The sequence below is a fragment of the Cupressus sempervirens genome, chromosome 3 (genome assembly GCF_028749045.1).
Source record: "Cupressus sempervirens isolate cs-2001-9-10 chromosome 3, ASM2874904v1, whole genome shotgun sequence".
Taxonomy (NCBI): Eukaryota; Viridiplantae; Streptophyta; class Pinopsida; order Cupressales; family Cupressaceae; genus Cupressus; species Cupressus sempervirens.
Genome location: NC_143120.1, coordinates 719,719,280 through 719,733,193, shown reverse-complemented (window position 1 = coordinate 719,733,193; position 13,914 = coordinate 719,719,280). Strand labels below are relative to the sequence as shown.

The 13,914-nt window shown below is 34.4% G+C and overlaps 1 non-coding gene across 1 annotated transcript; it reads left to right on the top strand.

Moving 5' to 3' along the window:
* Positions 1 to 7,322: 7,322 nt before the first annotated feature.
* LOC149568786 (small nucleolar RNA Z103) lies at positions 7,323 to 7,410 on the top strand. The gene has a single exon (XR_016363168.1). It is a non-coding gene; the product is annotated as a small nucleolar RNA Z103 (small nucleolar RNA).
* The last annotated feature ends 6,504 nt before the right edge of the window (positions 7,411 to 13,914 follow it).

The window sequence follows — 13,914 nt, the reverse complement described above, 5'->3', positions numbered from 1 at the left end:
CTACTCTGATTGTAGGGGACATGACTCTAGTTTGGGGATCTATTATGTATGGGACCTTGATTCTAAATTTGGGGAGGCTTACTATTTTGCATGTGTTTCCTCTTTATAGTCACCAACTCATTAGCCATTTTTTGCACCACTACACTTGTCCTCCATCTTATTTTCTTGATCTTGCATCCTCTTATACACATTCTACATCAATTTTTGCATGATGGCCTCAATCATATCAACTCCATTAGAAGATGTGGAGGCTATTGGGACAACATCAAGGGGCTGACTTGTAGAGGAAGTACAAATAGGGGTTATAATTGGCTGATGATTGGGCATGTTAGGAAAGAAGGGCTTTGGAGGCCTTGGAGCTAATTTCCCTCATTGTATCAAAATATTTTATGCTCTTATGACACTCTCATAAGTATTTGGTAAAGTGTCTCCTCCCATAGATTACAAAGTGGTAGCAATATCACTATTAAAAGCTCTGAGGTAATACAAGAATGAATCACCAGGAGAAGGCTTTATTGTAGTTGGTATTTATGTCTTCTAAAATCTATAATTAAATTCTATCATATATTCATGGGGTGCCCTCTTGAAAGTTGTTAGCTACTCTAAAAGTGATAGGCAATCACTTTTTCCCCCAAAATTCTTACAAATTCCTACCCCTAACCCATCCCAATCAGCAATAGAGATATAAGGAAAACCTCTATACCATTGTAGTGCTTTCCCCTTTAAGGATGAGGCTAGAAGCCTGACTGCTACACCATCTTTAGATATTCTATGTATATTACAAACATTTGCAACTTCTTGGATGTGTTCTAAGGGAGAGATGGAAGTTTCACTAGTAAACTTAGGTATACATTTAAGAGTTGATACTAGTATGTCATGCCTTTAAGCCAACAAGAGAGAAATTCCACCATTAAAGGTGGTAAATGCATCAGCTCTGGCCATATAGGAAAGTGGTCTATTGATATGAGTAGATGGTATTCTAAGTTGAGATATAACAACAAGAGGAGTGGAGATGGATCTTGTAGGGGTATGTGTTACTACTACACTCCTAACTAGTGATAGAGATATCCTAGTCTTTCTTCTTCTAGGATTTGAAAATGAAAGATCTTCCTATTGAAACTTACCTTGAGAGGATGCCCTTGTTTCAGCTTTGGACATGAATCAAGACAACTTTGGTCTAAAACTAAATGTGGAATGAAGTAGAGTCACCAAGTTCTTGGATATGAGCCTCTTTAAGGCCTGAAATACTAAGAGCAACACTATTTCCTCAACATCAATCTTGAAATTCTTCTTTGACACTAGTAGACTTGAAACCTTATGAATATTGTCCAATGAATCGTGCCAAAAACTATTGTCACAAAATCTTGTACCCTTGTCCAAAGTTTTTACTTAAGGACAACCTTTTGAAACATGGAAACAACCTCCAAGCTATGGGACTTAAACTATGAAGTTGAGTCTTTGAAGAAGGTTGACTTCCTTTGCTATCAAGATGCACCTAAACTACACTTGGAGAGGAAAAAGGAGAAGGACTACATGAAATAAAATTTTCTAATCTATTCTAATGAGGTGATGCACAAAAATAGAGTGTTCAAACCAATCTCTACCCATACATGCACACTTGAACTATTATAATATCAAAGATATACAAACCCAAACTTGTTTAAATCCAACAAGCTCATGCATATCAGACAACCAAAATGAATAACATAAGGAAGAAGAGAGTTCACTTTATATCATTCATAGGTCAAAAGAGACACAATCATGCAAATTGCAAATAGCCACAAAACATTGAAGAGAGGTAAATAGATCTTACACAACCATCAATGGCTGAAAGGGATAAGGAAGAATATCATGAATAGTTCAGAGGCAAGGGGAATTTACTATGTGTATGCCAAAACATGCCAAGAAAAATAAAGAAAAAAAATCCCCTTTTGCAAACAATTTGAAAATTCTCTATAGCTTAGGCATAACCTTTGGATTGCCTCACAACTTACCTAATGCAATCAAGACTATCAGAGGACAATTAGATATGATCTAGATAATAAATTTGATCGAGTACAACTATGGAGGCAAGAAAATCATCAAACCTTGACCTAGAAGGAACCCTAAAGTGATAGAAGAAGAACCATTAACACTTTGACTAAGTAGATGGATAACTAGGTGGTGATCGAATTTCCTTTGTTTTGCATCTAGGTCCTACATTCATATAGAGTGGTTGAGATTGATCATGAGGATCAAAACATGTAGGAAACAACCTTCTAGCTCAACAAATCATTAGAACTTAGTAGTCAGCTAGGTCAAGCAACCAAAACAAGCCATGTGGACCAATAAGGTTATTTATTTATGTTAACCTAAAAGGTCTTCATGAGTTTGACCACCTTATCATCTTAACCATGCCACCCTTTAACTTTAACCACAATTACCTCATGAAATCACAACTTAACCGTGACTTGACTAGCATTGTTACTACTGCCTACCACCTGGTCCTACAAAGGCATGTGTCCTCATGTTACTTCCTCACATTGTCTAAAACCCTTGCACCTTCCAAATGTAGGAAAGTGACGATCATTGATCATCTTGCATCTAACAGTCTAAAAATATGCAGTCCACTTATCCACCATGCCAGTACCATGGCAAATCAGAGCTTTCTTCTATGCCAACTCATCCTGATAGCCTTCTACCTTCTTTGTGGCCCACATGAAAATAGGACCTACATGACACATGGCACAATGTTTCTTTTTGCATTGCTTAAAATTTGAGCAATGTTAGAATATGGGAAAGCTATTGTTGTAGATCTGTACAAGATTTGATGGTAAAGAAAGTTGTGGGGCTAAAAAAATAAACTTAGGCTTATGTGGAAATATTAAAGTTTATTTCATTTATTTCATATTTATGTTGGATATTTGAATATTTAAATATGGAACATGATCTTTGGACCAAGCTATTATCACATGAATTCAATTATTTGGCAGGAAGGCATTTTGGTTAATAGTTCTCTCTAGGCCTCTTCTCTAGCCTAGTAGGGTTATTACACTAACCCTAACTTGGAAGGATCCCAATTCCATTCCTTTCCCCTTTCAACTTGTCCACACCAATGTAAAACCTAACTTCATTCTAGCACTGCTCCTTAGATGCTCTAATGGCTTGCCTATACCAAATACCCACATATTGCCACAATCTTCTTAATATGAAGGAGGAGTATTTTCCCTAGGGTTTTGAGTCCATTAAAACTAACTCATCAAAAATTGCTCCAATTTAGGCCTAAAAGGGTTGCATAAATTAGGCCTCCAAGCTCACTTTTTCCCACTTAACTTAGAAAAAATATTAAAGAGGTGGAAAAATAACTTCACATATAGATACCCTTTTGGGAGACCTTTAAGATTCACCTAGTATTAATTCCCCATCATTTTTGTAAAGTGGAATGTCGATTATAAGCCTAGAAAAAATAGTTTGCTAATTTGTTGGCAAAAATCCCTGGGATCTATTCAAATCCCCATTATAACATGTCACTAGGAGGTCTCCTTTGGCACAAGGCATATCCAATCTCATTTCCTTCTCCCTATCCAGTTGGACTGAAGCCTTCATTGTATTCAATTCCCTCATCTGCTATTGTAAACATTGGGTTCCCTAACCACACTCCCTAAGCTTTCCTAGGGCATTACTAAATCTTGGCCAAAATTTCTTTCTAGGGCCCATTCAGTTGGATGGCTATAGTACAAGGAGTCTTCTCACATAATCCAATAGACCATACCATTGCCATAGTCAAAAAGTGAGTTAAGACTCCATTTTCCCAAACTACCTAGTTCATGACAACGAAGAAAAAACAAAAATATTTATAATAAGGAAATGAAATGGATTCAAAAACCTACCTAATCACACATATTACTAGATAATAACATATACCAACATGTGAGAAAAGTACAATATGGAAATCAATCCATCTAGCACCTTCAAGAAGCAAAAATATAATATTGTGATCAAAATAACACTAAGATGTGCTTGATCATTACTTAAAAACCTTTCACACTGCCATTGAACCTTTTTTCAAGGTTGAAGGAGGCTTAAGTAGACCCAATACACTAGCTCCAACTATTTTGAGGTAGTTTTACAACCACTTGATTGAAGTTACACTTTTTTACAAAACAAAGTTTTCATGACAACTTTTGCAATTTTCGCAAAGTTGTTATGCAACTTGACAACTTTTTATCTAAATGGACCAAGCTTGGTCAAAGCCTCCCGAACCTTTGAAAATTATTTTAACATTTCATCTAGGACATAAATCCACCATTCTATCTCTTCCTTTCCCAATCTAGCTCTCCAAATGTATAAAAATCACTTTTATCGAAAATGACAATATTTGCATTTCACCTAGCATCTTTGGAGAATTAATTAATATTGCATAGTCTTAAGGACCTAGTTAGACCTCCTATGGAAAAGATACACATTAAGACTCACTAATCCCTTTATTATCCAAGTGGCTTGGCTAAGGTCACTACAAGCCAATACTCAATTTAGGAAACCCAAGTTGTTAGATAGCCTTACATAGGTGCTCATGCACCAATTTTCCAAAATAGAGTAGGCTTTTTATAAATTGTAAGAAAATTGAGTATTTCAAGAGCCAATCATTGTGTAGAAATTTTGCATAATTTTTTGCTAGAAACTCTCAACTTTGGAAATTCACTAGAGTTTCAATAAAGGAAAATGAAATGATTGATAAAAAATTGAAAGAGGATTTCAATTTGTTTGAGTGTTCCTCTAGAGCACATACTGATCCAGGGTATTACATTCACTTCTGTAAGAAGAAGCAAATTTGAGGAGCCTATTTGGATGAAAAAGTGGAAACTGAAGACATTCATAAATCTTGAGAATGAAGAGGCCCATGAGGTCATTCATGAGAAAGACATATTCATAAATCTTGAGAACGATGAGGCCCAGGAGGTCATTAACATGAGTATAACAAGAATTTGAGTGAGAAGGTTAAACAATTGGAGAAAATGGAATTAGAAGAACAAAGAACATAAAATGAGCATAATAGGAACCAAACAAAGATGAAGAAATTGTGACCAAATTAGAAATTGAGAGTGTTATGAAAGTAGATGTGCTTAATGCTTTTGTTAATGATGATATTATGACAATAGATAGTTTATGTTATCTATTATGATGTATTATAAATATTAGAATATTTCTAATATTTAGTTAACTTGTAGTTAACTGATAGTTAGGATAAAAATGTTTTTTTATTCTTGACAATGTTTCCTAAGGAAACATTATTTACTCTTTTGTATACATTAATCACTATTAATTTAATAAGCAAGTATTTTACCAATTACTTCAATGAGAAATTTGCTATGGAATCTTTGACAAATATTAATATGCTTGAGGGAAATAATAAATTCATTTATCAAAATTATGGCACATGGAAGTAGAAGATGCAAACAAACTTTGAATATTAGAATATATATGATAATTTTTTGGGTGTTACATGTTTGACTACAATTGGTACTTATCAAGATATAGGTGCTTCTCAAATTATTCATTCTTGATGATCAACTCACTTAGATTCCATCAAACAAGAATTCAATCCAAGAATACCTAAATAAGATTTAGAAAATCCATCATCAGTTGCTTGCCATTGGACACAAGATGGAGGAAGATGAAATCATGGTACTAACCCTCAAAAGTTTACCCAAGTCTTACGAGAATTTTATCGACTCTCAACACCACTTCTACTGGTGTTGATTTGAGGTTCACATATCTCTACAAACTTCTACTTTAGCAAAATTAGTGGAAACAATAGCTTGGTAGCAGTTCTAGCTCCACTTCCATAGTACAATATTTTGCTATGAAATCTTTTTAAAAAGATAAGAGGTCTTCTTAATAAAAGTCCTCTGCTCCAACATTAGACAACTCCAAGAAAAGAATAGTAAATGCATCTATTGCCACAAGTATGGTCACATGAGGGTTGAATGTAAAAAATGTGTAGCTGCCCAATCTATGTAATATGATTTGCAACCTAGAGTAAACAATACAAAGCACCTTGAGTATACAAAATCTACCTTTTAAGCCTTAATAGTTGAAAACCTGAAGTTGTTTGCATGGTACATTGATTTGAATTCCTCTTTGTCATTTCACCCATTTCATGTCATGACTCACTGATTACTTGCTTTGATTCTTTCTTTTTATTGAGGGGAAGAGTACATTGTTGTTGGTGAAGGAAACATTCAACTTCAGTCTATTGGGAGGAATCTCATTTTCCTCAATGTGTCATTAGTTCTAGGGATGGAATTAAATCTACTCTCAATCAGTCAGTTGTTGCAATAGTCTCCAAAATTAGATGTCACCATTAGCTCACATCAATGTACCATTACCGATGGGGAGACTTGATATGTTGTTGCAGTTGGCCTTAAGGATCATGGTCTTTTTAGACTTGCTAATACTGGTGACTCTTAGGACTTAGCTATGGACACTCGATCACCTCTTTTTAGTTCACTTTGGCATCAATAGTATGTGCACTTAAATGTACATTATTTATGTGAGGTTTCTTGAGAAGAGCTTTCCCTCAATTACTAGAGATTCTAACTCAACAAATTTGAGTTTGTGATGCATGCAAGGCTAGAAAACAACATTGCACACCTTTCAAAATTTATGATTCATCACATGGTTCTAATGTGCTTCAACTTGTTCATGTCAATATCTATAGCCCAATGACCACTCCTCTTGTTATTTGTTGATGATTTCAGTGCAAAAGTGTGGATTCATTTTCTTAAAATAAATCATAAGTGTTTACTGTATTTCAGAAGTCTATACCTCTAAGTTTGAAAAGAAAGAAGAGCATTTTTATATGATTTCAAAGGAAAAGAGTTGACAAAATCCATTTCTAACATAAGCTCAAGAAAGGAGAATACGTTGTCAAAAGGATAATTAGCCAAAAGGAGAATTTATGTTGTTGAAAGGATAATTAGCTGATAGGCTTTGACCTAGGTGATAGCCCACTAGGAAATCCTCACACTGCTGCCTAGGTCACTGCTTGTTACCGGTGTCCAACGTTTGAAGTTTTCTACCACTGCCAGGATGTCCATAGCAGAGTTGTCATTATAGCTGTGTCGCCAGATAGCTGCTTCCAAGAGGGATGGAGGGTCCACGGGTGTCACCATGGACATTTGATCTGCGGACTGATGGAGGCCACGGGTCTACCATTAGGGCATCGCCGGCTCTACAGATATGCCATATACCACCGCAATTGCTTTCATTGGAAAATAATTTCTTCTTCTTTTTTGGTTGTTATGCTTTTAAATAAATTTCTTGGCTATTTTCCTGTATGGATGGAAATGAGGATTCTTTCCTCGAATGATCGACAATGATTCAACTATGTGCATTCTCTTTGGAGATAAGCCAAATTGCCTGATCCATCACTTTGTAATCATTCTTCTTTCTGATTTATTTTTTTGACATTTTTTAGCAGCCAAAGCCTTAGGTTTATGTTTGTTTCGGCCATTAATATAGGACTTCCGATTTTTTTGTTTCTTTCCCTTAATTAATTTAGGGATTCATGCTTTTGGTATTTTTTCAGCCATAGATTAATGGTTTCATAACAGAAGATCTAATCCTCCTTTGCATCATTGTGAGAAATAAAATTATCTTAGATAAATTTATCGTTGCTTTGTTTCTTTCATTATCCGAGATAAAATTAATCATTCGTTATTTGTACCTTCAGTGTTTATCATCTCATTTTAGGTTTTTCAATTTAGGTTCATAATGTGGACTATCATTATATTACCATCATAGTTAATATGATGTCTTGCCAGGTACCAAGGGGACCATTACTTGTTTTGCGTCATATTTGATTTGCACATCAATTTTCAACTACTGTATGTCAATAGATGAGGATATCAATGTGAAAAATTATCTCTTTTATCTCTTAAACTTGAGAAATTATCTCTTTTATCTCTGTTAGGGATGCTCTGGGAGTTGGTGATAAAACATTTGTCTCCTTTAGCACTATTGTTTATGAAGCTATGGTTACAGACTGGATGCGAAATCTTGAAGTAGGCATTCTTGCTCTCATAGAGGATGGAGTCAAGCTGTTAGTATACGCAGGGGAATATAATCTTATTTGCAGTTGGCTTGGTAATGATGCTCCAAATAACATGCCATATCTATTTCATTCAGTTGAAATTTTTTAGTGTGAAAATTTAAAGTTAATCTTTCAATACTTTCTTTTAGGTAACTCAAGATGGTTGAATTCCATGGATCCTTCCTTGTTGATGACAAAGAAGAAAGTTTAACAACCAGTCACGAATCCCTTAGTTTCCTCAAGGTAAAATGCACTCTGTGGTTAACAATTGTTTTCCATATATAATTGTCTTATTTTTAATTCATGGAATTTCTGCTTTGGTGTCCTAGCTAGGTCCATGATGCAGGTGATATGGTCCCAATGGATCAGCCAAAGGCAGCATTAGAGATGCTAAGATGCTAGACAAAAGGAAATACTCTTGATGATAGCTCTGAGATGCTAGAAATAGTTATAAAGACAGCAGAGGAAACTTCTTTATAGTAGTTTCTCTATAAAACCCACAAAATGTTGAAAATCATTTTCAACAATACAAGCTCTTATGTAAATATTTTCATAATTTAACTTAATGACTGTATTCCGAATGCATGCTTAGCTAAAGTTTGTATAGGAAATGTAAGGTTCTTCAGTGGCTCTATTTTCCAGCATATTATGATGTTTAATAGGTTATGTATGCATATAAATTTCATATACCTATGCATATCCCCTATGGAGCCTGGAATTTCTCCTGTGAATCTATTCCTAGAAATATCCGATGATATCAGAGCCTTGAGAACTCCCAACTCCTTTGGAATCTTGCATGTTAACTGATTATCTAATAAATCAATAATAGTAAAGATGGAGAGCATTTTCAGATACTGCATTTGTTGGCCTTTGTTAAACAAGTCTATCACATTTCCAAAGAATAAATTGGCAATATAGTAATTGTATCCTATCAAATAGGAATAGGTGCTCTGATTTATCATTGTTTGCAAGCCAGAGAAGTTGGTAGGAAGTTTTTCGATTAGATTGTTCTTCGAAAGATCAACGATCTAAATTTCAGAGCTACAGTATCTCTGAAGATATCATGCCTTTAAGCTTATTGGGCCTTAAATTGAAAATACGCAACTGTTGGAAGTCTTTAATCTAGTCAAGGATGTACCCTTCAATCTTGTTGTTTACCAAATCTAAAATTTTCAACTCTTTGCAATATCTGAGAGAGGATGGAAGGGATCCCCTGATATTGTTGTTACTCATGTGGAGGATTCCCAAGGTAGTGATGTTTCCTATGTCTTGAGGAATTTCTCCATCAAAATCATTGCTTGTAATGTTGAGAATTTCCAGAGAAGAGAAATTTGAAACACTTGAAGGCAGGCTCCTTGATAGCTTGTTGCTGGTTGTAGATGGAAGATGAGAAAGCTCTGCTGAAATTGTTTCCTGATAAAATTAAGCTTGTGAACCTAATGCCTATCAATTGTTGAATGGAACCGTTGAAGTGGTTGTTGAAGCAAAATCTTGCATACAAATTGGAAACAAACTGTATCCACTGCACATTGCACATTGCAACAGCAACGCCTATCAGCTATACTCTTGGACCCTATCGCCAGGGTACAAGCGCTAGTATAGATGCTATGATTTACACCATAAGCACACAATATGAAAGGAGATCATTAGTTTAAGTGGGTGTGATTCTATTTCCTTGTTGCAAAATTAGTGCTTCTTTCATTCATTATAGTTTGTTGAATCATGAAAATGAGGAGAGGAAAATGAAGTCATTGTCCCATCATTTAATAAGAAATTTGAAGCTTTCCCTATACTTGAATTGAAGCTTTATTTACTGAAAAAGGTGAAGCCTCCAAAAAAGCTCTAAGGCCTGCAACCACACCGCCATCTATTTGACCATGCTCCTCAATCTCAAGCGACGCCTCACTATGAGTCATCTTCCTATGTTGAATCTATCACCAAATGATAGGATTCCCATCCACATTTGGTGGAGTTATCAATCAAAAGTTGATGACCTTCCTCTATGGTAACACCAATCCGCTACAAATAAAAACTCTAAATTCCCAAAGTTTGTAGGAAAACACCCAATTTCACCCATCCTAAGGAAGCATTTGACAAGTGAGCTTTTGGTGATGTGCCCAAAGTCCATACCAAGAGGGGTAAAGATTTCCCTAGGTCACCTCTTATCAGGTGCCATGGACGATAACTCATCAATATAATCCCGGGCTCCACTAAGTAAACTACCGCCTCCAACCCAACACCCCTTTGGGTTCAATGCATGGCCATAGCATCACTTCACACTTCAAGCTTCAAGTTTGCAACCATTAGGGCCATTGCTAGAAATAGTGAAAAAATATCGAGGTTAGACCTCAACCTCTAATCGAATTATCAAAAAATTCTTCTCCAAACACAATTTCAAGGCTACCCAAAATTGTTCATGGCTCTGTAGAAAAACTTTCTCCATGTAGGTTATATAGATTGAACCCTTGAACGCTGATTCCTGCCCAACAATGTTGAGAGAGAAGTTTTCCTCCATTTCTGCTAATTCACAATGCTTCACAAGTCGAGAAATGGTTCTTGTTAATTTAAACTACGATTTCAATGTGTTGTCAACACTTCTATTTATTACTAACTATATTTCTACTTTTAAAATATAATTTATAACTACAAAATGCATTAAAATTTGCCAATGGGAGACCCACTTTTTAGTAAATTGTTTATTAAAAATAAATTAGTCTTAGTCATTTCCTTTATAAAAGTGTGACACGCATTTGTAACACTTAATTTTTGTACTAGCCTTCCTATGGGTAAGGCAATAGCGACAATGTTATCTAATCATGATTCATTTGATGGAGCTAAATTGTTTCCCTGAATATATATTAGGTGAATAGAACTATATTTTCCTTATCTCATTGGACATGAGTACCTATACACTTGAATTCAAAGATTAGCAAATAATAATATTATTTTAAGTATAGAAAGAGTCATCAAGTATTGTATTTTTTATGCAACCATTATGAAAACAATCTTATTAACATATTAAAAATTATGCACCATATATAATAATTTGCATTTTATTCTACATTCTAAACAAGAAGATAAAATCAATGGTAGAGATTTATTATATGGACATGAAAAATATATACAAATTTTAGAGAGACGGGTAACTATTATTAACCAAGTTTTTTTTTTTTTTTTTAATTCCATTTTTATTTTCTTCACATTTAATAATTCATTTTGTTCAGAATTTGCATTGCACAAAACAAAGATAATGTTATTTTAAAAAGTCTTCCCATTAAAACGTACATTAAATATAATGCAGAGGTTCTAGAAGTCATGGGAGAATACATGTGTTCTTCGTTTGAAATTAAGATTAGATATGATTTTATCTTAAATGCCCTTATTACCATGTGAAATCATAGAATATATTTTTAATTACTAAGTGATAGTAGAAGACTTTACTATTTGCACAATCCCAACATCAACAAAAAAAAAAAATTTAAACGAAAAAGCATAAAAGTTTAATATATTTGAATTACAAAAAGAAAATCATACAATCTTGAAACAAAATTTGAAAATAGTATTTATTTTATGTATATATTTAAATATAGTCTTCTTCTTTTTCTTATATAGTAGAAAAAATAGTCTATTTTGTTTTAAATTAATGTAAATAGAAAAAACAAAAGCATTATCAAAAGTTATATGTCCATTTTCATAAGCTGGCTTCTGGAGTAATTTGGAACAACAAAGAAAAAGGGAGATAGCCTATGAAAATCGAGTATAACTTTAGACATTTTTTCCCTATTATCATCAGTAAAAATACTATGCAATTTGTTTTCTTTATTTACTATGTAACAAGATAAACAAGGCTACATATAAAGATATGAGATTTAGTACTATTTTTAGATTTTGTTTTAAGTGGTTATGATTTTTTTATCATTCAAATATATGAAAAGTTAATGCTTCTTCATTTGTTTATTTTAGATCATCAATTTTGAAAAGTATTTTCTATAATAATATTGAGATTATACAAACATTAGAAGTCTGCTATTACACCTTAGTACTTAAAATTATATTTTATAATTTCACATGTTTATACTTTTACTTTCAAGTGAGAAAGAACAAGTGTACTCCAATGATTGTTCGCTCTATATTTATATTTCTTCTGATACACATAATTTTACAAGGCTTAACATCATGTATATGTAGAAGATATATTTTTATGCCATATTAAAATTCAACTCTATTTATAATATCCCTCAATTTGATATTTTTATGAATCTTCATGACTAATGTATGTCAATTCAAAATATATAGTAGACAATTATGAAAATGGATTATGATATAAGTTGGTGTCTTTAAATGCTTTAAAATAATGCATGTGCACAAAACCATGCAAACCTTCTATTTGCATAAAAAAAGACCCCTAACCTCATATACCCCTAACCCACTTCTCTCTTCCATTGTCCCCTAACCTCTCTCTAACCCCCCTCTCTCACCGAGCTCTAATTGCTCTCTCCCTCTCTAACCTCTAACCCCCATCTCTCTAACCTCTTACACCTTTCTCTCTGACCCGTAGCCCCTATCCCCTCTCACTTTAACATAGAATCGCTCTCTATCTATCTAACGAACCCCTAACCCCTCTATCTCCCTCTCAAACCCCTATCCACTTTCTCTAGATCTAACCCCTAATCCCCTCTCTCTAACCCCTAATGCCTTTCTCTCTCTCTAACATCTACCCTTGTAGATGTTACATGGTTGTGTAGCATAACCAAAATTTGAGGGATTGTGTTGGCATCGTCTACCCAAGAACATGATAGGATACTTGCCAGAGAAGCTCTACACAAATCTATCCATCTTGAGCAACCCACAACTCAAAGAAAATATTTGTGCTCTAGAATATGTAGGCACACAACATGATAGTTCAATGAGGCTCACATTTATCTTTCGATTAAAGTGTACTCATGTTATTGGCTTTCATGCTTGGTTATGCCCCCAGTATAGTAGCAGAGCTCTTCATAGCTATCATTGGTGCTAGAATTTTTTTGCATGGAAAAACTGTGAAAAATAAATCACAACACATAAAATTTCACTGTTGAGTGACAAACTACTCGGTACACAATGGATGCTAAGTAATAGGTAGTGGGTGTCAAGTGAACTCAGCACAAGAAGAGGCTGAGTAACTCGGCACAAAGGGGGCAACTCGACAATAGTGTATGTTGAGTGTGCTCGGCAATGAAGATGTCGAGTGAGCTCGGTCACTATTGTAGGGTGATGCTCGACAGAAGAGGATGCCGAGTGAGCTCGACAAAAATAACAGAGATATAACCCAATCAAAGACTACACTGAGTTGGTAGTATAATAGGCTGCCATTAAAATGCAGAAAGCCGAAGGATGAATATTTCAACTATGAACTTCTCAAATGGAAAACATGCAATGCTAAATAGAAGAAGAGAACAATAAGATATGTTTGTTTGCTTGCTTGCTTATATTCTATTCAACAAAATTATTACAAAATCTAGGAGCATTCGGCTTCAACCAGAAAACTCAAAAATCTCCAAACGGATATAACTTTAAATTTTAAACTTACAACTCTAATGGCTGCATACAACAATGCCTAGAGCAATCATTACTTCACAGGTCGAATCAATAATAACTTAGAGAATGACAAAAGATCCAATACGTACAACTGCAAACATGAAACTGAAACCCTTCTGTCTTCTGAACTCTGACTTGATCTACTAATTGATTTCCTTCTCTGCTATGTGCTCTTGTACTTCTCTACTTTGCAAGTGATTTCTTCTTCTCTGCTGCTCCAACTAATCAAATGAATTAGATTCATTTCTTTTGTTTTCTTGCAG